The 24,857-nt window shown below is 44.4% G+C and overlaps 1 protein-coding gene across 9 annotated transcripts in view; it reads right to left on the reverse strand.

The window, feature by feature from the left end:
* ETV6 (ETS variant transcription factor 6) overlaps nt 1-24,857 on the reverse strand; it is a 145,688-nt gene that overhangs the window by 44,609 nt on the left and 76,222 nt on the right. The window contains exons 2-3 of one of the 9 annotated variants that reach the window (XM_082309572.1): nt 22,304-22,479; nt 20,514-21,322 (exon numbers count right to left, since the gene is read on the reverse strand). The exons of 5 other annotated variants lie outside the window; for them this stretch is intronic. The gene's annotated coding sequence lies outside the window, so the exon portion shown is untranslated. Of the gene's footprint in view, nt 1-16,459; nt 16,590-16,617; nt 17,542-20,513; nt 21,323-22,303; nt 22,480-24,857 lie in introns of those variants that run through there. 3 more of the 9 variants (XM_082309575.1, XM_082309573.1, XM_082309576.1) reach the window with 3 other exon arrangements.

Below are 24,857 nucleotides of genomic sequence, written 5' to 3' on the forward strand. Positions count from 1 at the left end.
TCAGAGAGAATTATTTGGGAGGTGAGCACAAACTGGTACAAGGGAAATGGATGGCAGCAGACGAAAATGCGCTTTTACAGGTCTTGTTAAGGAAAAAACGATTGGATAGGGAACAGAGGAGTCGTGTGATGGGCAGGAAGAGAGACCCCAGTGAGCCTTGCGTGTCCTTTAAAAAGGTATGAAACTGCCTGTAATCAGACTGACAAGGCTTTGGGAAGCTTCCCACACTGCTGGGAACAGAGGGTGAAACAGCTTTTTCAGGAGTAATCTGAAATAAAAGGCATAGGCTCATGTCTCCTGCTGTCCTGTTGAACAGGGTATTAGATGTAGAGCACAAGTGCAGGTAATGCTTTGTACACGGCGGCTGCTTTGGGGCCTCTGTGTATGGAAACGTCTACAGAAACAAACCTACTGAAGCACTGAGCTGGGTTTCTGTCATGCTGACTTTGCTAGCGTGGTGCCCCGCGACCCGGCCCTTCTCTTCTCACTGTCTGTACAGAGACCCTGGAAAGCTGACACACCCGAAGCCCTTAGGGCTTCAGGGTCATAAAATAAATAAAATTGCTTTTCTAATGCAGCCTTTGGAAAGCCTGTAAGAAACATATTGATTGGAAAATGCTTGATTAGAATGATCAAGCTCTGAGCTCTCATACAGGGAAATAAATCTTTTCAATTCCCCACACCCAGTGCCAAGCTCAGCTTCCTGGAAGCAACCATGGCCCTTTCTGGAACTGAGGTGAAAATCCCATGTTCCATCACCTCCCCTGCCCTGCTGACATTACACATGGTTTGCATTTGCTGATCAAATGCACAAGCAGGACTCTAAATTAGCTTGCTAGGCTGAGATAGCTCGCTGATCAATGATGGCAAATGAAGTCACCGGTGCAAAAACCCCACAAAATCTGAAGTCTGTGCAAGTGGGAAAGGAGGGAGGAAAGGCCGTGCTCTACAGAACTCAACGTGAAGAATGTACTCTTTATCACTCTATAGCCGAACCCTATTCTTTACAGATACAGGTTACTAAATGAAGTGACTCTCTTTTACACAAAATTACTCAGCTATGTCTAAGACCCCCTGCCCCAAAACAGTCAGAAAAGTCCCTGAACACTGCAGACCAATTCCTGAAGTCCTCAGAGTTGTACCTGATGTCAGAATAAAGCCTCAAGTGCAACCCCAGCCATTTAACGTGGCCAGTTGTGTGGCATTTCTTGTAACTGAGATCAGTATTTGACCCACAGCAGCCGCCTCTCTCCTTTCTGTTTCCACCTGCATCATCTGGAGTTAGCTTGCAGAAAAAGCAGACCTTAGGATGTAGCCCTCTTTCCTCTGTGAGCTGCCCCGTTTTGGGATCAGTCACAGAAAACGTTATAAGGCTGGAGCAGTCTCCCTGCTGCTGACAGGCAGTCTGTGGCCTGAAGAGAGAATTCACCCAGGACAGGGCAAACCAGTCTAGATAAATGGTGCTGGTACGCATGCTAAAGCGGCTAGGGTATGAAGTTCTGGAAGGGAAAAGCTACCAGCCGAAGAAGCGAGCAACCGCAGAGGTGATGAAAAGACCAGCCTGTTTTCTAGGCACTCATTCCATGAGTCATGTCCAGGAGCTTTCAAGAACTGCACAGAACGGCTCCAGTTTCCTTTCGTGTTGTTTGCAAAACCTTCCTAGAAGCCCGACAAGAGCTCTCCTTCCAGGGCAGGGAGAAGGCTGGCTTTTTGCATCTGGGCACCACATTCAGAGAAGGCCCGAACGTAACAGTGAGTCAGCGAGCCGTGAACGGCACAACACCGTTCGGCTGACTACAGCCGTTCAGCCGCTACCGCGGTTGCCGCACTCAGAAAAGAACTTGCCTGGGTCCCAGACGACCCCTCTCTTCGCTCATGTTGTGCCCATAGGCAGAGAGGGCAGGTGACCATGGGATTCCTACCAGAGCGGCTTGTGCAACGTGAGCAGCTGGCAGGGGGATGGGGAATGGGGAAATGTTGTTTTGGATCTGCTCCCGGTTATAGTCTTAATCCACTCCTGACTCGTTCTCAACCAATTTTTGGCCATTTTCCATGGAGCAGACATTGCTTTCCTACTGCTCCCTTCCAAAAGGAGCTGAAAGAAATGTCTTCTGTTTCTTTTTTCCTTGTATGTGCAAAAACTATACCCTAAACAAAACTAGCTGAGCTCTGACAATGGCATGGGTTAGCTAGCTCAGAAGACCACGCTGCCAGAAGCAAGCAGTTTTGCAAGTAGAAGTCAAGGAGATTATAAAAACTTTAATTTTCTTCTCAGCAACTCTTTATTGTTTCAAACCAATTTATCTTAATCCAGGTCAAAATTCAGGTCTAACAAACATTCTTTACAGTTTTCCTGTATTGGGTATGGCCACTGCTGATACTACAATTAGTAATACATGCACATTTACACTACACAGTGCCTTTCAACTGCAGACAGATTAGATGGTTATGTCTGTTTTATACATGTGAGGCACAAAGTCACTGGACACCTGCCCATACACTGAACCTATTATAGGAGGGATTGAATTCAGGAACTATATTCTGCTCCTCTTAACAACTGGACAAATGCAGAGCATCTTTATGTCCTTAACACCTACTTTTCCTTCCCACTTCTTGTGGATCCTGGCAACGGTAATTTTAAGGTAAAAAAACCCTCAAAACTGTATTAGAATGAACTGTCAATACATGTTGTTTTTGTCTTTTAACACAATATGGCCTTGATCCCTGGCTGGGGTGTTGAAGATTCGTAAGTAATTAGAAATAAATTGATCTTGGTAGTCTTGACCTACATATGGTTTTACTTAATGTCTTTTGCCTGCTGCCTAATTGCTGTACAGTGGAGAGGGGTGCTGAGATTATTACCATGCTTAGAGTATGTGGCAGTAATGCTGGTGATGGAAGTGAAAGCTCCGGTTTTAGGTACCTGATCAACACTCCAGAAAGATGTGAAAAACTGAAGAAATAGTTGCTAGTTGCAATGCATGCAGCTGCTAAAATTAAGATGGTTCTTTCAGCAATTTATTGCTTTAACCTAACATGAGCTAGGTCACCTCGATCTTCAGTGGCTGCAAACTTAGAGGTGATTCTACCGTTTCAGAAGAGAGAGGTCAGGAAGTCCTTTTTGTACAGCTGAATCAAGTGGAAAGTTTTGAAATCTCAGTTTCACATGCCAACAAAACACCACCACCAACATAGCAAGACATTGTAATCCTCCTGTATTAAGAAGCTGCTTTCTTCTCACAAGGAGATTTTGTTCTCAGAGGCTCACATCCTGAAGAAGTTGGGTCCCTTTCCCTTGAGGAATTTTGGCTGGGACTTTGTTTCCTAACTCAACTGCGATTGTGAGAGCTGGGGAGGGGGGAGCGTGTACACAAAGAGCATGTTTTCCAGGCTGTTTCCAGGGAATGTGAGGCCAGCTCCACTACAGAACAGTTTACGCCGTGACAGCAAGATGTCATCTGTTGGCTTCCTCGGCACTGGGGCTCCAAGCCTTGCAAGCTGCAGCTGCACTTGCGCTGCTACCGTAAAAGCAGATTTTGGCAGCGCAGCCAGAACCATGGCTTACTTTGCCTATAACCATTAAGCAAATCACTGTAGAGAAAATTTTACCACCAGCATGTGGTAAAAGTATGTCATGCTTCTACTCTAACTGACTGCACTTTTGGACCTCTGTCTCGTGCTTATGCAGGCATTCTCCTTCAGACTCCTAATCCAGGAGAGCTACAAAAGCCTGCTTCAATCCACCAGTATATGAGTTCTTCTGTGCTTTATGCGAAGACCTGTCTTCAGGTGACATTAAGTATTAAATAACTGGGGGAAATAGTGCAAATTACAGGTCTGGAGACTGCATGCTATACTCAGTTTTGAACCACATCTTGGGCTTTGGAGGTAAAAGCCCGCTCTTAGCATGCTGCAGACATTTCCTGCTCCCAAGATGCTGCAAACCAGAGTTCTGACATGGTTAAAAACTCCAGATTTAGCTTCATTTCTCGATGGCTCCTTAATGAACCAAATCCCTGCAGCTCTTACAAACTGTCAGTCATTTCTCCAAGAATACACTGGTGTGTGTCCTAGAGAAAGGTCAAGTACTTAAAACATGAGCTCCAGATGCAGGGGGTCCTTTTCCACATCCAGGGGGTCGAGGAGGACACTGAGATGGACTCCAAACTACACTACAACACATCACCCATACAGGAGAAGTAACTGCATTGCATTTGCATGGGGCCCTTTATCTCTACCCTTCCAGTGTAACTTGTGCACAGAAAGGCTTCTTGTACTAAAGTACTTGTGCTTGAAATACATTGATAATGAGAACAAATTAAGTGTGTGCTCTTTGATTATCAGATGATAAATTACCATGATTATCTTTGCTGCAGCTTGAGAATTGCTTCCTCTCCAGGGTTTAACTCCTGCTTGCTCTGAAGCTAGACAGCACACCCACTAACTTCTCACATTAGGCCCTCCAAAAAACTGGCTCCCACTTACTATTTCTGTGCAAGTCTTAACGAAGTTGAGGCATTACTTCTATTTGGGGCCACTTGAAAATATGGCCGAAGCAATCAGAAATCAACTTTATTAATTGGGACAGCAGGCAAGACCCTGTTTGAGAGCTTGTCAGATTGAAGCTAGGATGCTGTGCTGTGTCTCAAAGATACGTGCATGCTGCAGACAGAGGCACAGCTGCAGCACTTGCAGTCATCCCTGGGGTGCCCTCTGAACTAGCTCCCTGAGGTGCCAACCACAACAAGGGCTTGAGCGTACGCAGCATGTTCAGCACAGCCTGCCTGACACCACGGTAGCTAGTGCATGCTGAGGTCTGTGGGTATTATGGCTTCGGCAAATTCTTGGGCAGCTGTGACACCGACTCACCTCTCACTGCAGCACAGACACACACTTGTGTGAGCTATGGCTACCTCTCTGGAACAGCCTCAGATCTCAGAAATAAGCACTTCAGTTTCACCCCTCCAGCTTCACAGGTGTCTTGCAGGGGTCCTGTGCTTGAGAGAAACATCCCCTCTCCTGAACTGGGTATATTGGAACTCCTTTCTGTTATTCTGTCTGGTATGAAGGAGCCAGAACAAAGATGATAATTTCTATCTCAGCACTGGGATGTCTGCAATCACTATACTGTCCTTCAAACCAGCTCCTTTTAGGCCACAGCTCGGACAATATGTTGTGCAGTGCTGACTTAGTATTGTTTTCTGGCCACCCCTTCAATGTGACAGTGCAATTGGTGGAGGAGCTATGCTGCAATCTCGATGACAGAGATAATCTGTATTTAAGTATATATGTACATTGGTTTCTGCCAGATCAGCTTTCTGAGCTGATTAAGAGCACAATTGCACTAACAGTTAGGTCAACGCAACTGGCACAGAGGTGGCAAATTGCAAAAAGAATAACAGCTGGATGTGGTGACAGAGAAGGGAGGAAATGCTTCAGCTAATATTGTTACAGAACATGTCATGTCACTGAAAAATGCATGGGCTTGCTGTATTACTTGAGTTTAATCTTGATGATGTCACCAAGAAACACTTGCTTCCAGGGCTGGAAAAATTACTGCAATGTCAATACAGGCAAATAATTTACCTACGCATTTACAGGCAAATAATTTACCTACGCATTTCCAGTAGAGGATTAAGCTTTGAACGAAAAGGAAAACAAACGGATGAGATAATTCACAAGGAGGTTCTGTCGCATCCTGCTTTTCAGGTTTCTTGCAAAGGTAAAGGTGCTGTGAGAGAGACTGCACACCCAGCAACGATGGGTAACTGATACCATCACAGATTCACAATTCTTATACTCTGTAAACCTATTGTGCTAGCATAGACACCTAATGACCTCAACAGCAGTGAAGCTATCTTGTGCTGTCCTTCTTTCCACCTTTCCTTTCCCACAGGAAGGATGGCCATCCCTGTGCTCGCTATCACCAACAAACTACTGCAGATGTGCTGGGGGAAAGGGGACCTCCGTCTCTTGAGAGGGGCATCGTGTGCTGCAGCTGGAAGTCCCAGAGCTGAGGTGGGATCGCCTGTGCAGCTGTGACAGCAGGGAGGGGTGGGAAAGATACCCCTCTCAGTCCCACTAACAGTGCCCCCTCTTTTGAAGGGGCGAGGGGTAGCAACCTTATTTTGCCTAGTTAAGTACTGTGAAAGAGAATCAAATGGTATCACCTGTCAGAAATATTTGGTAACATCTAACGGCTTCTTTACGTGGCTGACAGTTGTGCGAGGTAGTATAAAACACTGAATAAGGAGGAGTCCCTGCCTGGAGGACATTACAATATAAACAGACAGGAGAGGGAAAGGAGTGAATGTACAAGCAAAGTGAACAGCATGACGGTGTGCATACAATGCTGGTCCCCCTGGGAACCAAGTGAAACCGCTGGAATCCCCATACATTCTTTACTTAAGTGGATATTGTGAAAATGTAGTTGAAATACTTTTTCATCAGCTTGCCTAATTAAAATTTTCATAGTAGTGCTCCCGCATATTTTGGCAAATTTCAGCCAGCTCTGTAAAGGACACTTGTCAAATTATGTATCTTATCTGTTGCAGAAATCCAGATTTATAGGTGTATCTGTTCACACACCACTTCTATTCACAAAAACTCAGCCAATCACAATCACATTGAAGTCAGGAAAGCAACAGAGGTATCTCTATGAAGTAGTAATTTTTCTTCTATTTTTCCAGTGCTTCAAGACTTGCTTGGTTTACAAAGTTCAAACCAGTTTAGCTTCATTCTTTTGTATGATAACTTCCAAATCACCTCAAGTTTCTTCTCTTCTGGGAAGACTGATTCACAACTAACTTGCACAAGATGGAACATCTTTTTAAAAATCCACTATTTGGACCTACTGGTCACATGCCTAGACTTGTCTGAACTTGGCCATCCCTGATGTGGTATCTTCTGTCCTACTAAGAAACACTTGCCTGGATATCCTCTCTTTGGTTAAGTCAACTGTGTCACAAATTAAGTACTCATGATAGCTGTTTTTGCCAACCGTACCAGCAACAGCAATTTTTGGAAATGCTGTTCAGTATTAGAATCATAGAATCATAGAATCACTAAGGTTGGAAAAGACCTTTAAGATCATCAAGTCCAACCATTAACCTAGTACTGCCAAGTCCACCACTAAACCATGTCCCTAAGCACCACGTCTACCCGTCTTTTAAATACCTCCAGGGATGGGGACTCAACCACTTCCCTGGGCAGCCTGTTCCAGTGCCTGACCACCCTTTCAGTGAAGAAGTTTTTCCTAATACCCAACCTAAACCTGCCCTGGTGCAGCTTGAGGCCATTTCCTCTCATCCTGTCCCTTGTTACTTGGGAGAAGAGACCGACCCCCACCTGGCTACAACCTCCTTTCAGGTAGTTGTAGAGAGTAATAAGGTCTCCCCTCAGCCTCCTCTTCTCCAGACTAAACAACCCCAGACTTGTGTTCTAGAGCCTTCACCAGCTTCATTGCCCTTCTTTGGACACGCTCCAGCACCTCAATGTCCTTCTTGTAGTGAGGGGCCCAAAAGTGAACACAGGATTCAAGGTGCGGCCTCACCAGTGCCGAGTACAGGGGGACGATCACTTCCCTAGTCCTGCTGGCCACACTATTTCTGATGCAAGCCAGGATCCTCTTGGCCACCTGGGCACACTGCTGGCTCATATTCAGCCAGCTGTTGACCAACACCCCCAGGTCCTTTTCTGCCAGGCAGCTCTCCAGCCACTCTTCCTCAAACCCGTAGCATTGCATGGGGTTCTCGTGACCCAAGTGCAGGTCCCAGCACTGAGCCTTGTTGAACCTCATACAATTGGCCTTGGCCCATTGATCCAGCCTGTCCAGATCCCTCTGCAGAGCCTTCCTACCCTCCAGCAGATCGACACTTCCACCCAACTTGGTGTCATCTGCAAACTTACTGAGGGTGCACTCAATCCCCTCATCCAAATCATTGATAAAGATATTAAACAGAACAGGCCCCAGTACTGAGCCCTGGGGACACCACTTGTGACCGGCCGCCAACTGGATTTAACTCCATTCACCACCACTCTTTGGGCCTGGCCATCCAGCCAATTTTTTACCTGGCAAAGAGTGCGCTTATCCAAGCCATGAGCAGCCAGTTTCTCCAGGAGAATGCTGTGGGAGACAGTGTCAAAGGCCTTACTAAAGTCCAGGTAGACACCATCCACAGCCTTTCCCTCATCCACTAAGTGGGTCACCTGGTCATAGAGGGAGATCAGGTTAGTCAAGCAGGACTTGGCTTTCATAAACCCATGCCGACTGGGCCTGATCCCCTGGTTGTCCTGTACGTGCCACGTGATGACACTCAGGATGATCTGCTCCATAACCTTCCCTGGCACCGAGGTCAGGCTGACAGGCCTGTAGTTCCCCAGATCCTCCTTCCGACCCTTCTTGTAGATGGCTGTCACATTTGCTAACTTCCAGTCAACTGGGACCTCCCCAGTTAGCCAGGACTGCTGATAGAGAATGGAAAGTGGCTTGGTGAGCACTTTCACCAGCTCTCTTCCTCCAGCACTTCCCACTCTCCCTCTCCCCCCAGATCCATCCCTTGGGTGGATCCCATCTGGCCCCATAGACCTGTGTGTGTCTACGTGGTGTAGCAGGTCACTGACCATTTCCCCTTGGATTATGGGGGCTTCATTCTGTTTCCCTAGATCACAACTATGTTTTGATGAAAGGATACCTTCTAACCTAACCTTTCAGGTTGCCCTAACTTTTCCCTTCATGCTTGTTTTTATAATTCCCACGTTACAAAAATTACTAAGCTAACAGATACGTGTTATCAGTGCAAAGCACGTTGACATTCCAGGTCTTTCCTTTCTTCTTAACAAGCTACAAGTGGAAAACTACTTTTCTGAAATGCTTTGCTTATTAACATGATTTTGACTTTTTCATATGACTGGGGTCAACCAGCTTAGCATCGACAGCATGGTACCGAAATGCACACATGGGCACATTGTCAATTTGAGGGGGGGAGAAGTCTTCTTCAGTAATTTCATACAAAATGACATTAGGGAATGCAAGGTGCCAAAACTTTTCCCGTGAAGCCCTGAAAAAATCTGCAGACTCTAGATGTCTCACACCACTCTGGCAGATAATAAACATAGAGCATATGGACTCAAATACTATATGTTCATGAAAACACAATCCTCCATGTTTGACACCATGCAGAGCTTCTGAGGACAGGAATGCAATTTCAGAAAAGATTTATGCCCTTGTTATTGAGGTGTTTGGATAACCAAACAATGGAAATTCAGAAAAAGGTTTCTTTGTGGTCTGGTTTATTCCTTAATAAATTACAGCATTTCTGTCTTATACCTTCCTCTGAAGCAGCTGAAATGGGCAACTGTTAGATTGGTCCTGTTCAATATTGTCTCTTCCCTGCTCTGACCAAGTTTGTTCATCTAGGTCCTGAAATACTACTTCACTTGAAGATTGATTCTCAAAAGAAAACACCGTGGTTAGTTTTTAACAAGATGTTTTGTTCATGCCTCGTTTTCAACTTTTTCTAGATTTCCTCTTCCCCCCACTACCCCTGAGGTGTGCACACCGTGTGAAGAGGAGATTTCTTTTGTCAGCCCAACCTCACCCTTATTCATTTAGTGCTGTCGCAGTCATGCTTTTGCAACTCTGCTGACGGAATCAGGTAGGAGGAGGAGGAGGCTGATTCGGCAAGAGAAGTCTTTTGTTTGCACTTAAATACCTTGGTGTTATCAGAAAGAAAACAAGGAGTGAGCAGCATGCGTTGAACATAAAAAATCACAGCACTATTATTCTGTTTTCCCCCCTTCTCTCCCAGAACTGTAAGTGAGCCCCTGTGTGTAAGAGAAGGGCTGGCATGCAGAACAAGCGTCGCTTCACTGCCTCCCCTTCATTGCTAAACGGCATCCTTGCAGCAATTATAACAATTGCTAACCTGGAGAAATGATACTGGGAAGCAGGTTGTTCTCAGTAAGGGGCATTAAGAACTCCATACAGGAACTAGCTTTGAAGAAAAAAAGATTTTGAAAACCTAACAACAAAGAAGGGATCTAGAAGAACAGGTTGAGACACGCATTAGTAAGGCCAAAGAGTCCAAGACAGCGCACACCAAGATTTTTCTGTGTATCTGGGCATATTGCTGTCTCTTCAGTTTTGTATCCAGAGAAGGGATTTTCAAGGCAGAGGGCAAATCAGCAGACAACTTAGCCCAAAGCTGCACACGAAGTACCAGCATTTCTTAAGACATAGTTCCTTTTCCGTTTTTGCCAAAGATACATACGTGAACACAGCCCCCAGACTGTACTGTTCACAGAGGCAGGTGCAGTGTTGACCCTGAGTGGGACAGAGGGACCACAGCTCCTCTGCACCAAACTTTCTAGTTCCCTCTCTAGTTCGGTTCACTGATAGCTTTGAAGGCCCGAGTCGATTTTTTTGCACAGCCTGCATCGCCATGCCACGAGAAGGACCTTCAAGGCTCAGAGCTTTTGTTGGGTACCGAGGAATGCCTCTCTCTGCAGCTTCTCACTGGGTTGGTTGGTCCCACAGCCCTGCACCCTGCCAGCTCCAATGCACACATGTTTCTGCAGACTCTTAGCATCCGCTAAATCCTGTTCCCCCACCCAGGATGTTCTCTCTCTCACTATGGGGACAAGGAGAGAAAGACAAAATGTTTGGGTTGCTTTTTTTGCATGCTGCCCTGCTTTAACATGCAGAAAGATCACACTGTTTTTTCAGTCTTTGCCCTCTTGCTACTCGCGCAGTTATCTTTTAAGCCTGGGAAGCAGCAACTTGAATAAAGCAGCATTAACACACTGGATGCACCCTCAGGGTGTGTGCCCAACCCAGAGCGTAACACTTCAGCCAACCCATTCATCTGACTGTACCTTCTGGCTGCCTCCAGACAATTCGGGCACAGTCAAACCCTAGCTATGAAAAATCCTCATGAACATGTCACATTGACTCTGAATTTATTCCACCTAGCTGAATGTTAAATGAGCGACCAGTTAATGCCTGCTCAAGGTTTTGGAAACACTGGCTTTCAATCCTGAAAAGCATGTCTGCATCTCCTGTGGAAATTAGTGGCAATTTTGATGATTTAGCTGCGGTGCTAAGAGTACCACATGAGGCACCAAAAAGGGAGAGAAGAGTTTCCCAGAATATCAGAAGTTCACGTTTCTGATTTTGAACATAATGTCTTCCTTTTGTGTTAATTATCAAAACACTTCATAAATCTTGACGTGCTCTCCTATTTGGAAAAAAACGTGTAAGATTAGACGCTGCTTTCCTGTGTTTCCATTCAGCTTGACCAACCGTGAGAGTGGATTTAATCACCAGAGAAAAAGAGAGCAGCACACCTGGACCAGGCAGGCCAAGTTGGGCTGAAGAGCAGGAAGCATTTCTTCTTCCCTTCTGTCTTCAGAATGGGAGTCAGGATGGAGGGACACCAGTGCCTTCAAAGACATCTGGGACTATTTCTGTACCCCTGCCAAAGCCTAGTGGTTTCTTTGCTCTCTTGGTTTGCTAGAATGCATATGAAATTGAAAAAATGGTACTGGGATACCACCAGGGTGCTTGCCCTGTCCAGGATTCATTTAGCATCTCTGCCAGCCTCTTAAGAAGACATAAAAGAGGAGACAATTTTTAATCTCCTTCACGGTGTGGTTGCCAATATCATATGCTAAAGCTGCATCTCCTCAGGAAGAGGGAGTTGAGTATGTCCATAGTTGCTATTTCCTAATTGGCAGGCACAACGGAGAAGCCTTTTGCTTGCTCTGATAAGGCCATTTGCATAACTCTAACCCAAGTGGCTTTGCATATATTTTTTTCTCTTCTTTTTCCTTCTCTCTCCACTTCATCAGTTCTCAGACATTTCTCCATGTGTCAGAAAAGCCCTAGGAAAACCTTATCTGTAGTTAATCCTAATATTCATTCTATTAAATACTTATTGGTTTATTTTTATTTCTTGTCAAGAGACAGTGTACGTTTTAGTGACTCTATTCTTATTTGCACAATGTTAAATAAAGAAAATCCTACTGTTAGTGCAAAAAGAATTCTCCTTTCTCTGTATAGGCTTCTTTCACATTCAGTCAAAATGGCTGTGGGTTTTCTTTCTGATTTTAAATGAAAGCCTCCTAATTACATTTGTTTAAATGAAACAATTTAAATTTGTTCAAACTAAAAGCAATTATAAACAAAAGTATAAGTGATATTCATACTTGTATTGTCAAAACTGAGATACATGTAACATTGCAAAACAACCCTCATAAATAGTGGAAAGGAAGATGAATACCAAAGTGCATCAATTTAAGTAAATATGACATTGAAGTAGTAAACAAGACACCGGGTGTTGCATGGTTTAACCCATATTCTTGTGAGCATTTACTTACACAAGAAGTTCCAGTTATTTTAGTGGGATGTCTCACTTGGATAACTGCCTTCCAGGGAAGGAATGGGCTGAAAAATCTGTCCTTCTCTTGGTTAAGGTTTTTTTTTTTAAATACATATTTTTAACTTGGGGGGGGGAGGTGTCTCCTTAATTCCAACTTCTTTCTTCTGGAAATTATTATACTGAAATTTTGACACATTCTGAAATTCTCACTAACAATACAAGCCCTTGCTTTCCTTCTCATGGCAGCTTAAAAATATCTAGTATCTATAAGTCAGTGGACCTGATGCCCTGTTTGTACAGAAAGACAGAACACAGTTATTTCACTAACTACAGCAGCTCACACAATGAGGCCCCGGTCCATGTGAAGGGCCAGGAGGTGCTGTCCTGATAGAAATCAAATGATCTTCATCATCTAATTCAATAGGCCTGCATTATTATTCTGCGTAATTGTTGTGTCTCAGTTGCAATCATAAACCAGGACCCCAGTGTGCTTGGTAATGCACACAAACAGGAGAGAAATGATATTTTTGTCCAGAGAGTTTCCTTAGATTGTAATCTCTACACAGAGCTATTAAGAGGATGTAGTTTATTGGTATTTTTCCCAAATCTCCAGCTCATGAAAGCTAAACAAAACAGAAATGATGGGGTAACATCATAGATTTTGCTATAGGAGGCAGCATCTTGGTCTCCACAGGCGGTAAGTGAGGGAAAAAGAAAAAAAAAAGGGTTCATGGCACTCAGCAGACTGGTGAGCCCCTAACAAAGTTTATTTGAATATACCAAATCAGGTCCACTGAAAAAATAAAAAGGGAAAAATGTGCAGTATTTCAAGGTTGGCATTAATCCATTGCATTCAAGATGCAACCAGTTTTTGGTGCTTTGGTTTCACAACACGTACTGTAATGTCTACTTCGAGTTTTGGGGTAAGCCAGGTTTTGGGGTAAGCAAAATTTTCCATAATTGTTATGACAATCGGCTTACCATTGCTAAAAGCTCATTTTTTTCCAATTTAGAATATTTTGGAATAACAGTAAAAATCTTAAGAGTGTTGACCACTTCTAAGAAGAATTATGTTTCAAAGACAGCTGCTTTTATAGTATTAAAAATTAATGTCAAAAAAGTTTACTGACAGATAAGCTCTATTAATGACTTGAACTTCACTATTTATATTTACAAATTAACAGTGCGAATTCTCAGTTTACCAATCTGCCAGTTGGATCATTTTTTGCAGCCTTGAGCTGTTTCACTTCACTAAAAATATTTAATAGCCAATCTGTAGTGAACTCTAATTTTCCCAAGACTTTATTGTGTTTACACAATATATTACAGAAGATTTCCTAGTGTATTATTAAGCATTATAAATTATGAAAACCAAATTAAATTTTTTGAATGAACAGTACAGTGCTCTATCCTGGACTTTCTGCAGCACACTTACTCAGTTTGTCCAAGTACATGGTGAGGTTCATGTATTACCTCCACAGCATGACAAACACTTTACAAACACATACCACACCATGCAAATCTCCGAACCAAACATCTTAGGACCTGATGGGGTTTAACCCAAAGCCTACTACAGTCAAAGGAAGAGCTCACTCTTGATTTGAATGATTTTAACTGCAGGTCTTCTCATGAGTGCATTTCCAGCTTGATAGTATGTGCATCTGTTCAGCAGCCTTTGCACTCGGTTTAGCTTAGCAATCCTCCAGCTTCAGCCTGCAATGCACATATTGGTGGTCTGCAGAAAGCTGGCTCTCCTCCTCATTTTTTCCATCTGCTAAATTACATTACAGACTGCTAAAAATATAATAAATACTTTCCTACTATTACTTTCCCATGTAAACAGCGGAGTTATTTGCCACAGCGATATTGAATATGAATGGAAGGGAAGGTAGGTCTGTGCGCTGCTGCAAAAGGAAGACGTTTCTAGCAAGGAAGACACTGGTCAAGGGACCAGGAAAACCCAAGTTCAGCCGCAGGCCTCCTATGTGATTTGGTACAAACCACTTCTGTCCTAGCAAACCCATACGTACTGAATGCAGCCAGGAAGAAACTCTCACACGCTTTAAGACACCTGTTCAGCCCAGCTGTAGTTACCAAAGCCAACGTGGTTACGGACAACCTGTGAGCTGCAAAAACACTATTCGTCCTAAGATACTAGTCAGAAGACCAAGAGTCCCTGCAGACTTAATAGCTTTTTCCTGCAATTATCCTCTCTACTGACTACAGGTTTATCCCCTTTCCTCTTTATCGGGATTTAGTAAAGTTATGCACGCAGTCCCCAGAGTCCACATTTTGCTAGACGCTACATGTGTTGATGCATATGCAAAGCTCTTGTAATTGAAGGATCAATGTAAGCACAGGGAATGTTAATCCTGACATTTCCTCACCTGTACAACCTTAGTAGCTATAATGTAGTATATATATATTGAGTGTAACTTTTTCCTTTGTTTTTAAAGTGTCAGTAATGGTGAAAAAAACCCTCAGAAATTCCACCATGGCATCATAATGAAACCTGCATGGGTCAGCAGCAGGGCTAGCACTTTTAGATCCAGCCTACAGACCTTTGCCACTTTTTGCTAAAGGCGCAACTGATAGCAGCAGGAATACACTGCCATATGTTACAGGAACCAGCACTGGCAGGAGGGCGTGAGACACCCTGACTCGTTTTGCCAGCAGGTTGTGCAGCAGATGTATGTGACAGCAGAGGAAGGGCAAGACTGAGGATGCAACCTCTTAGCTTGACTTCATGTCTTTCTCTCCCCACTTCTAAGTGTGCCAATGTGCAATGCCAGTCTCCTTGACCAGCCTCCTTGTTCCAGGCTCTTCCCCCTGCCCCCTGAGTCTGAGCTCTTCTCTTTTTTGCCTGTGAATAGGCAGACTCCTCTCCCCTCCACACAGCCCGGCAGAAGGGTATCCAGAGCAGAGGAGAGACTACCTCTCTTCCTTCAAGTCTGTTCCGGATCTTAGAGCACTAGACATTTTGAAAGTTCAACACCAATGTATTGTTCTCTGTCCTGGCAAAGAAATTATCAGCCACAGCACTTAAAAAGTGGAAAAGTTGTAAAACCATCAAAACCAAGCTCTTATCATGGGAAGTGTCTGGAAACCTGAAAAACATGTAGTGCAACCATCCACCCCACAAAAAGAGCTTGTCATTTTCCCAGATGCCTTCCATCCACGGCAGGTTACACAACACAGGGACTGATGGCTACGTATAACCCTGAAGCTGTTTCTTTGCCCCACCAGGAGACCCAAAGCAGTGCCTCATTACTGTCTGCCCCGTAGCTGAGAAGCAGCGCTTGCAATTTGGGGTCCCCTGTCAGCCAAGAAATGACAGCCAGCTGGCCAATCTCACCAACCCAGTGACTGGCTGGCTGGGCCAGCTGGCCAGCCTGCACACATTTATGAGTCAAGTCCATTAATCAAACTGAAACAGTTACTGCTGGTTGAATGAAGGTTGTATTGAAATTATGCTGTATTGAAAACAAAAAGCTTACAACATCTGCCTTTCCTAGTCTAGGGGGAGCGGACCTAAAGAAGTTCCTTCAGGACTTCATAGTTCAATTTAATTTCATCTCAACCTGAATTTCTAAAAAAGACAAACAGAAAAGCAATGAAGCGCCTTCACCAGATTCAAGAGGCTGAGCTCTGAAGAAAAACAGGAACATTCAGGTCAAAATGTCTGGAAGATTATTCTCTTTTCCATCTTTTGTTAAAAAATTGCCATAGGTTCCTGGCATAAATCAAAATACATGCAGACAACAAACCCCATTGTGTAGGCAATATTTAGGCAACTGATCACAAATAGAGACAAGAGTGCTACCAAAAAGGAGGTTTAAGGAATGTTACCAGGAACCAGTAACTTTGTGGGGGGAGCTGTAAAAATCATTGTATGGTACAGATGAATACAGCAGACAGCATGGAAGGCTGAGGTATTGCAGGGGCAGAGAAAAAATTCTGAAGAGTTGAAAGGGACATCGTGGAGAGCAGAAGGTAGTTTGGTGAGAGGGAAGCTCAAAGTATGGTTTATGGGGCAGGCACACCTCTGTGCTGACAGACTGACAACTCTGAAGTCCTACCTCCTCATACAGTCGGTCATCACTGATCTTGGCAGGGGAGATGTCGGGGGGGGGGGCAGAAAGAAGCACTAGCATCATGACATTATGTATGAGGAATCTGAGGCACTGCGAGGCTAAATGCCAAGAGTTGTGGAAGGATGTAGGTCATTTTCAGGTACCTGATTGGCCTCAGTGTTCCCCAAGGTCCGACCTAACCGCACAGGCAATGCAATGACCGTTGACATTGTGTGCCTTTGCCTGAAGAGCTCTCTGGCACCAGGGTGCTTTCCCCAAGTAACTTTCATGCTGTCAGCCTTGGACTGACAGAACCACTGTTGCACAGTCGCAGGCCACAGTTCCTAGGAGGTCACCAAGCTCCAGTCTTGCCAAGCCATAACCCTTGTCCAAAATGACAAAAGGTCTCTGCCAGAGCCTGGGGTGCTATTCGTTGTAACAGTTACTTGAGAGCCAGACCATTCTTTTTGTACCAATTTAAGAGCAAATCCCAGTAAATGATACAAAGTGGTTCTCCACAGACTGCCAGGGACAGCCATGGGCTCAAAACTGGTAAGGCTGCAGGACCCTCCCTCTTCAGGAAAGCAATTGGTAGGAGATGAGCAAAATTATGAAAAGGTGGGGTTCTTCCAGGAGGCAGCAGCTTTTTCCTCAACTGGTTGTGAGCTTCAGAGCCACACTTAGCACCCGGCTTGCAATGGGACACTTAACTACAGGCCTTCTTCAGAGCCTGAGAAACGCTGACCTAGCTGATCCATGAGGAGTCCCCCGCGATAAAAATTAATCCATAGCTTCCAGGGACCTGGGTTCAACAACACCAAACTGCAGTGCCCAGCCTTGGTAAAGACTTCATCAGTCAAGAGCAGTCGTGGGTTTTCCAGTGAGCGGTTCCCCTGTCCTATCGCCCCAGATCACTCAAGAAAGTGGTTGACTCTTCCTGCCGCCCAGCCTCCTCCGGCAGAAAGCACCAGGTGACAACGCCTCCTCAGCTGCTGCGGTTTGCGGGCTCGAGCGTCTCCGTTATCTGCCCCCTGCAGCATCTCGTCTGACAGGAAGCTTCCCCAGAGTTTTCCATCACAGGAAATTTCCTGTGGGGAAGCACTTAGTAAGCAAACAAATAGTTCCTTGGTACAAAAGAAAAGTGCACACGCATACAGCTGTAAGAAGAAAACCAAACGCTGAAGCAGCATGGGCAAGGGCGCTGGGTCACAGGACCCAAACTCTGTGAGGAGAACCATGCTACCTGAGAGGCTGGGGCTTCAAAATCACCAGGTGAGACCATTATGCTGAAGGTGCACTCACAAGGCTGGAGTTTGGATGTTACGGTCAGCTGCTGTTTGACCTCTCTGAAGAGAGTCAACAGCCTTAATGCCGCATGTAACACGGCGCTGCAGAGAGCACAGACCACAACCTCAAGCACCATTTCAGTGGCCTTTTCTATGGCGCCTTCTCCAGCGAGGCTGAGGACTGGGTACAGGTGGAAGGCATACGACTGCTTTCACAGATGAAGTTGGGACTGCAGCCTAGGGTGTATTGCCAAGTGTCTGTATCAAGCTCACTTTGCCATCACCTAATAATGAGTTTGACACCTCCTGCCCCACAAATCCCCCCTCGTGTAGGATCTAATCATGCTCTGTACACACTGTTAGAAAAAATACATTTGTCTCAGACCGTCCAGTTTCCCTTTTTACAAATCTGTGCTTCTGGTGTCTTTTTCTTTCTCTCCCCTTCTCTTTCTGCCCTTTGAACTACACTCATTTCCTCCTATTATCCGGTTGTCTCTCCCCTCCTTTTTTTACTACAGCGTTTTATGTTAGCATCCTGTATCCCTCCTCAGTTTTTGTCTCCTCACTCCTCTCTCCAGAAGCATTTCCCCTGCAAGGGCCACCTCAGAGAGGTGGAGAAAGAGATGCACGTCTGCTAGAAGCAAAAATAAAGATGACCCAAAAATAAGGGTCTTCCATGCTGAACATTTGGCAGTCAACACAAGTTTCTGTCATCAGGCAGATTTAATGCAACACATGGGATATGGCTCGCTTGAAGATTTGAACTTGCCTGGGAAGTACCCACTGGGAAGCCTCAGGGAAGGTGCAGGGACAGTACTGACAAGGGAAAACCCTGCTGGAGAGTACAGGCTGACTAGCAATGTCTCATAAGTCCTGCGAGGTACCAGGCTACAGTGGTGTACAAAATGCAGGGACCAAGGACACATTTCATTCTCAGGCATGTGGGACCAAGCTTGAAGACATCTCCTTCTAGCAGCATCAAACCTTGGGATACTCCCATGTACACCAAGTTAGTCTATAAGGTAGGCACGAAATATGGCAGTATGAGCAGAGGTGACCTGTAATTCTGCACCATTTTGCTTTTCTGCGTTATTTGCTTGTTTTTTGGTTATGAGAGTAATCATCTGCAAACCCACAACTCTGATTTAACATTTGCTCATGAAGTGTTTTTTTTTAAGTGTCTAGTTCAGGCTCTTCTCTTGAACTATACGACTGCAAAAGGCAGTCCCGACTATTTTCCACCCTCTTCTAGTTAATTGCAGCTGTGGTAAAGGGACTTCTGCCAACAGACCCACAATGCTCTGCTCCACAGGAAGTTCCCAAGATCTCTTCCTGCACAGGAAATTTCCTGTGGTCCAACAGACATTCCTCTTGCCTTTTATCACTCACATACATTTGTTTTGGCAAATATCTATTCTTAAGAACAAGAAGAAACGGACACAGCAAAAGCAAACACTGCCCCCCCCCCCCCCAAAGCGGTTATGGTTAGGGTAACAAGCATGACCAAATTAGCCCCTGTGACACATGGAAATATATGCTACTGGAGCTGACTTGTGAGGTTTTCTACCTAAAACATTATTCAGAAATAAAGCCTGTTTGATATTCACAGGCACAGTGTTTTTAAGATTCCATACACAAGTTTTGTTTGCCTTTTAAAAACATTTTACTGATGCAGTTTCTTAGAAATATGCTAAGCGGTATGAAAGGAATTCTGAATCTTTCCTTTCTTTGCAAACTTTATGTAATTATGGCCCTAGTTCTGATCTTACCTCATCTTTATTAATATCAGTAAAGTTAACAAACGGAAATGCTCAAAAAGAAATGCTTTGGATATGTTTCACCAGACACACCCTCTTTTAACCAAAGCCTCTCCAAATCCTTGCTCATAAACACAAGAAAGTTAACAAAATTTTGGAAAGGGAAGAGATTTCAGTTCAGTTCAGAAGCCTCCATATTCTTAAAGTTATGAAGCCCAGGAAACATTGGGTAAGATTTTTAGATGCACTTTCATGCTTCAAAATAAAGATAAGGGCCTAGGGGGACTTCTAGAAGTGCCCAAGAAAGTAAGAGATCTAGCTTTCTTATACACTCCTGAAACCCCTAAAAGGCACCTATTTGTTACCTTCATCCACCTAAAAAAAACAAAGTTGAAGTGCAAAAGATTTGGCCTGGAAAATCTTTTTCACCGTGAGACCACTCAAGCACTGGGACAGGTTGACCAGAGATGTTGTGCAATCTCCATCCTTGGAGGTTTAAAAGACCCGACTTGATAAAGCACTAAGGAACCTTGTCTGGCCTCGTAGCTGACCCTGCTTTTAGCAGGAGGTTGGAGTAGAGACCTCCTGAGGTCCCTTCTAACTTTAATTATTCTGTGATCCTAAATATCTCTGTAAATGTGACTCACTATCCTTTAAAGTTCTAATTTAACACTACTTCAGCCTATAATTTTTCTTAAATGGCAAGAGGAGAGTTAGAGCTCACTATCCCATCTAAAAGACAGAACTGTTGAATGAACTTCAGTGAACTAGGAAAATAAAGGGAATAGATGATATCCTGTAAACCAGGTTTTCAAGTAATTCAGTGAATGCTTGTGATTCCAGACTGTTCTGAAACTCGATTAGCAACTACAGTCCCATTCAGTCCTCTTCTCCCTATTTCATCAACTCCTTTTGCTTTGCTTATTTTAACCTTGCAGCAGACTAAGGATAACGGTCAACAGTAGCATGAGGTTCCTTACTAGAAGCTTTTCCCAGAGTTCATCAGCCTGCACATACCACAGAATCACAGAACAGTTGAGGCTGGAAGGCGCCTTCAGACATCCCCTCTGAGTCCAACCCCTGATCAAAACAGGCTCAGCTAGAGCAGGTTGCTCAGGACCACATTCAGTCGCGTTTTGAGTATCACCAAAGACAGAGATTCCAGAACCTTTCTGGGTAGCCTGTTGCAGTGTTTGATCATCCTCCCAGTAAAGAAGTTCTTCTTATGTTCACATGAAACATTTTGTATTTCAGTTTGTGCCTGTTGTCGCTGTACACCATTAAGGAGAGTCTGCCTTCTTTATTCCTTCCCATCAAATATTTATACGCATTGATAAAGATACCTCCAAGCCTTCTCTTCTCGAGGCTAAATAGCTGCAGCGCTCTCAGCCTCTCCTCATGTGTTAGATGCTCCAGTCCCTTAATCAGCTTCACGGCCCTTCACTGGACTTCCTCCAGTATGTCCATGTCTCTCTCATACTGGGGAGCCCAGGACTGGACACAGCACTCCAGATATGGTCTCACCAGGGCTGAGCAGAAGAGAAGGATCCCCTCCCTTGACCTGCTGGCAAGGCTCTGCCTAATGCAGTCCAGGATGCTGTTGGCATATCTCGGAGACTGAGGCAGAACAAATCATATGTTTCTATGCCACCAACAGAAATGTTACATCCTAATATCAAAATTAGATCAGGTCAGTCAAGATCAGCGGAGTCCAAACATGCAGGTTCAGAGCCAACGCTTTTTCTTTAGTCTCTAAGAAAAACAGATCACTAAGAAAAAAGAACAAATCTTATTTTTTTAGAGGTGATTTGCTTTGGAGAAGGTCTCTGCAAAAAGCAAAAGGAAAAAAAAAAGAAAAAAAAGAAAGAAAAAAGAAAGAAAAATCAGAAAATCTCCAAGGCAATGAAGAGACTTTAGAGCTAACCTTGCTGCAAGACAAAGTCTCTTTGGGGAGCCACCAAGAAAGCCCTGATGGGCTATGCAGATATCAGCGCAGCACCCAGACTTCAGCTACTCTCCCACATCAGGGCGATGGCTGTAGCTTGCTCTGCAAATACTCAGCCAATACTCAAAGCAGTAAGGAGAAGCATCAGTTAAAACAGCAGGTACTACAAAAGATGTTTCCCATTTCCAAGGAAGGCAGTGTAACAGAGAACGGTCCTACAAGACAGGTTCAGCCCACGGCGCCCACGACTGCCAGTTGGACAACAATTTCAGTCACTTCAGTGCTTACTTATTGTCCTGAATGTCTAATAATGCCATGAAAGCTTTAGTGATCTCTTTATTATACTTTGAATATACAATTGCACCATTTCCTGGAATATTTTGCTCTCTGGACCAGACAATTTGTTATGCTGAAAGTGCCAGTGCTACACCCTATCCAGTAAAAGTCATTACCCTTAAGCATTTTGAAAAATCTGCCGTGGGCACTGTACAATCCGTAGAGGACTTGGAATTTGATATACGGATCATTTGTACATATGCAAGTACCTGGGGTTAGTTTCCACTCAGGGTTCCAAGACTTTTAGGGACATTTAGATGTGTAATAGGATTTTGTTTTCCCCATTACATCTCTCTAAAAATGTCCCTGGCTTCTCACTATTTCCATTCTTCTAGCTTTCAGACACTATTTCCTCATTGGCAGCTCCCTATCTTCCTCTCCCATTCTCAGACAGTGAGACATAAAGGCACTGAATTTTAACTATATACTTAAACACACCCATCTGCAAGTAAATGCAGAGAAAGAAGGAGGAATATAGTGCAAAGTAGCATAGGGGTGACTGCAGTTTCTGAAGCAGGCATAGTACCTAGTATAGATGAAATGCATCAGGTAGCCAGGATGATGACTGGCTATTTGATCCAGATCCATCTTTTAAAATCCACGGTAGGCAGCAACAAATTTCTGCAAATCACCAATAGTTGACGAAGCAGATGTATACACACACACATTGAATGACCTAAAGAACTCAATCAGCACATCCAGCTATAAACAGAGAACATGGACATATTAGGTGCATATACTGATAACCCCTTCGCTCCTTCCCGCTGACAAAAAATTGCTGACTGACTCTGAGACCTGCTGTGATCTACATCACAACAAAATCCTTCTCGCTTATTTATCAGCTGCTGATAAATGCACACATCAGACAATCAATAAGCGAGAAGAGTTATTGGTAGGGTGACCTCATTCAGCATCTCACTCCTGTTTCAGAAAAACAAGCCTCCTGGTGTTTAGAGTGAAGTCCTAATGGTCGAAGCTTACTATTAACAATCGTAACTATTTCTAAGAGCAGTCCCCTGAATTGGAAGACAGACCAAAAGCCGAGACATAATTAAATGTGCTTAGAGATGTGAGCAGGGCTTGTGTTGCAAGAAGCACTCTCAGAGTGGGGCACAGCAATCTAGGAGATTACAGCCTGTGAACACCAAAACCTGCCCTCCTAAGAAAACCACCAGGAAGCAGGCCTGACAGGAGGAAAATACTACAGCTTTTTCTTCTCTGCTCCTAACAGCATTTTGCCAAGGACTTGCATGTGTTTTAGAGTCAAGAAGCAGGAGAGGACAGACAGGTGAGGCGAGACAGCTCCTGACCTCTCCTCCAGTGACAAACGGGAGCCTTCACTAGCTGCAGACCCCAGATAGATAGCAGGCAGCTGCAGAAGCCTGGTGCCACCAGAGCTCCTCGCCCTACTCTTTTATTCCCTGACACCATCCCACCCACAGCAATACCTGAGCTCAGTACAGTGGTCTTCCGACAGTCCTAGGTGGCCTTAGGAGATATGTCCACATCCTCCAGCCTCTCCTGGGCCTGACTCACCCAATAGATGAGTTACACTGAAGGACACCACTTGGAAGTAAGTTCCTTGCTGTAATCTCAGAATCATTACCTCAGCTATCTATTCTCTGCTTCCTAAAAGCTGTTACTCTTATCTAAACCAAAAAGCAGCCATAAATCACACTAGTAGAGGAGGTGTGCAGCCTCCCTTGTAGTACACGTAAGGGTAAAAGCCAGAACCTTCGGCATCCAAAGCACAGCGGTCAGCTCTGCAGTTAAAAACCATAATGCCCCTCATTTACATGGCAGAAGCTTGGGTGACGTTGACTGTAAAGTGATGACCAGCACCAGGGATATGAACTCCTGAATTTCGGATGAGCCTCCTTTGACAAGCTGCAGAGAACATCTCCTACGCTGGCTCGATGTACGGTGTCTGCCTCTACATCCAGGTCAGAGGGATGTGACATTATTCGCTTAGTGTCATCAGCAAAAGTCAGAACATTGAGTCCCAATGTTCAATGTTAAATATGCCCATGCACACACCCGTACACAGACCACTCATACATGCGCCAACCAATGCTTTTCTAATGCAGTGAAACAAGGACCTTGCCTGAATAAAGCAACATAGCAGTTTTTTCCCTGCAGTACACTTAAAAAAAAGCAGATGCTGCACAGATATATAGTAAAGCAAATTGCTGACACAGAGTTTATTGCCACTTGACTTCTTTTGATCCCCCATCACGCTTCTAAGAAAGTGAAGTTGTCTCATTCTTGTGAGCTGTGTACTTTATTGATACCTATTCAGCTGTGGAGACAAGGCGGAAGGGCTTTTACAATCGCACAGCAGCAGGAGATTGAGACATCTTCCCGAGGGGCCTTTTCCAGTCATGTTTATTCTAACTTTCCTTGGGATGATCTCAGCTTCCATGATTTTTAGATTAAAAGTATTTCAGAAAGCAGGGGGAGGAAATAATGAAGACTGAGGTTTTTTTACAAGATCTGATACAGCCTCACTTCTTGTGTCTTTTTCTTCTTTGTGTGTGTATGGAATTTACAATTTAATACCAAGTTCCTCTGAGAGGACAATGAACCACAGTCAGTGTTTTCCTGTGAGATTTAGGCTACGGCAAAAGCTCAAGGAGCTTTGGCAAATGTGAACACGTTTACAGGGCTTCTCTCTGCCCCATACATACTTCTAAAGCTGAAAAAACGTGCCTTGCCAGGAAATAAGCCTCAGGAAAAATTGCTTCCTTGTCCCTTTTTCCCTGGCTGCTCTCACTTTTGAGGAGTAGAGGCTTCATGCCTGCAAATCGACTGTTCTAAAAAGAGGGGGAAAACTTCATAACCGATTAAGTACTATTATCAGGCTGTGGGGAGTATGTTTTTCACTGTTTTGGAGAACAGAGATGAGGATTACTGGATTCTGCATCTCGCACTGTTGATGACAGCTCTGCAGTCACCGCTTCAGCTGCGGCCGGTGGGGGCTAGCCAGGCTGGCTACAATTCAGATGCAGTAGCAACAGACAATTTGACTGGGACCCTGTGCATGCTGGCTCACTAGACTAAAGCTGACTTGGGGATGCCCA

The sequence above is a fragment of the Platalea leucorodia genome (assembly GCF_965183815.1).
Source record: "Platalea leucorodia genome assembly, chromosome: 4".
Taxonomy (NCBI): Eukaryota; Metazoa; Chordata; class Aves; order Pelecaniformes; family Threskiornithidae; genus Platalea; species Platalea leucorodia.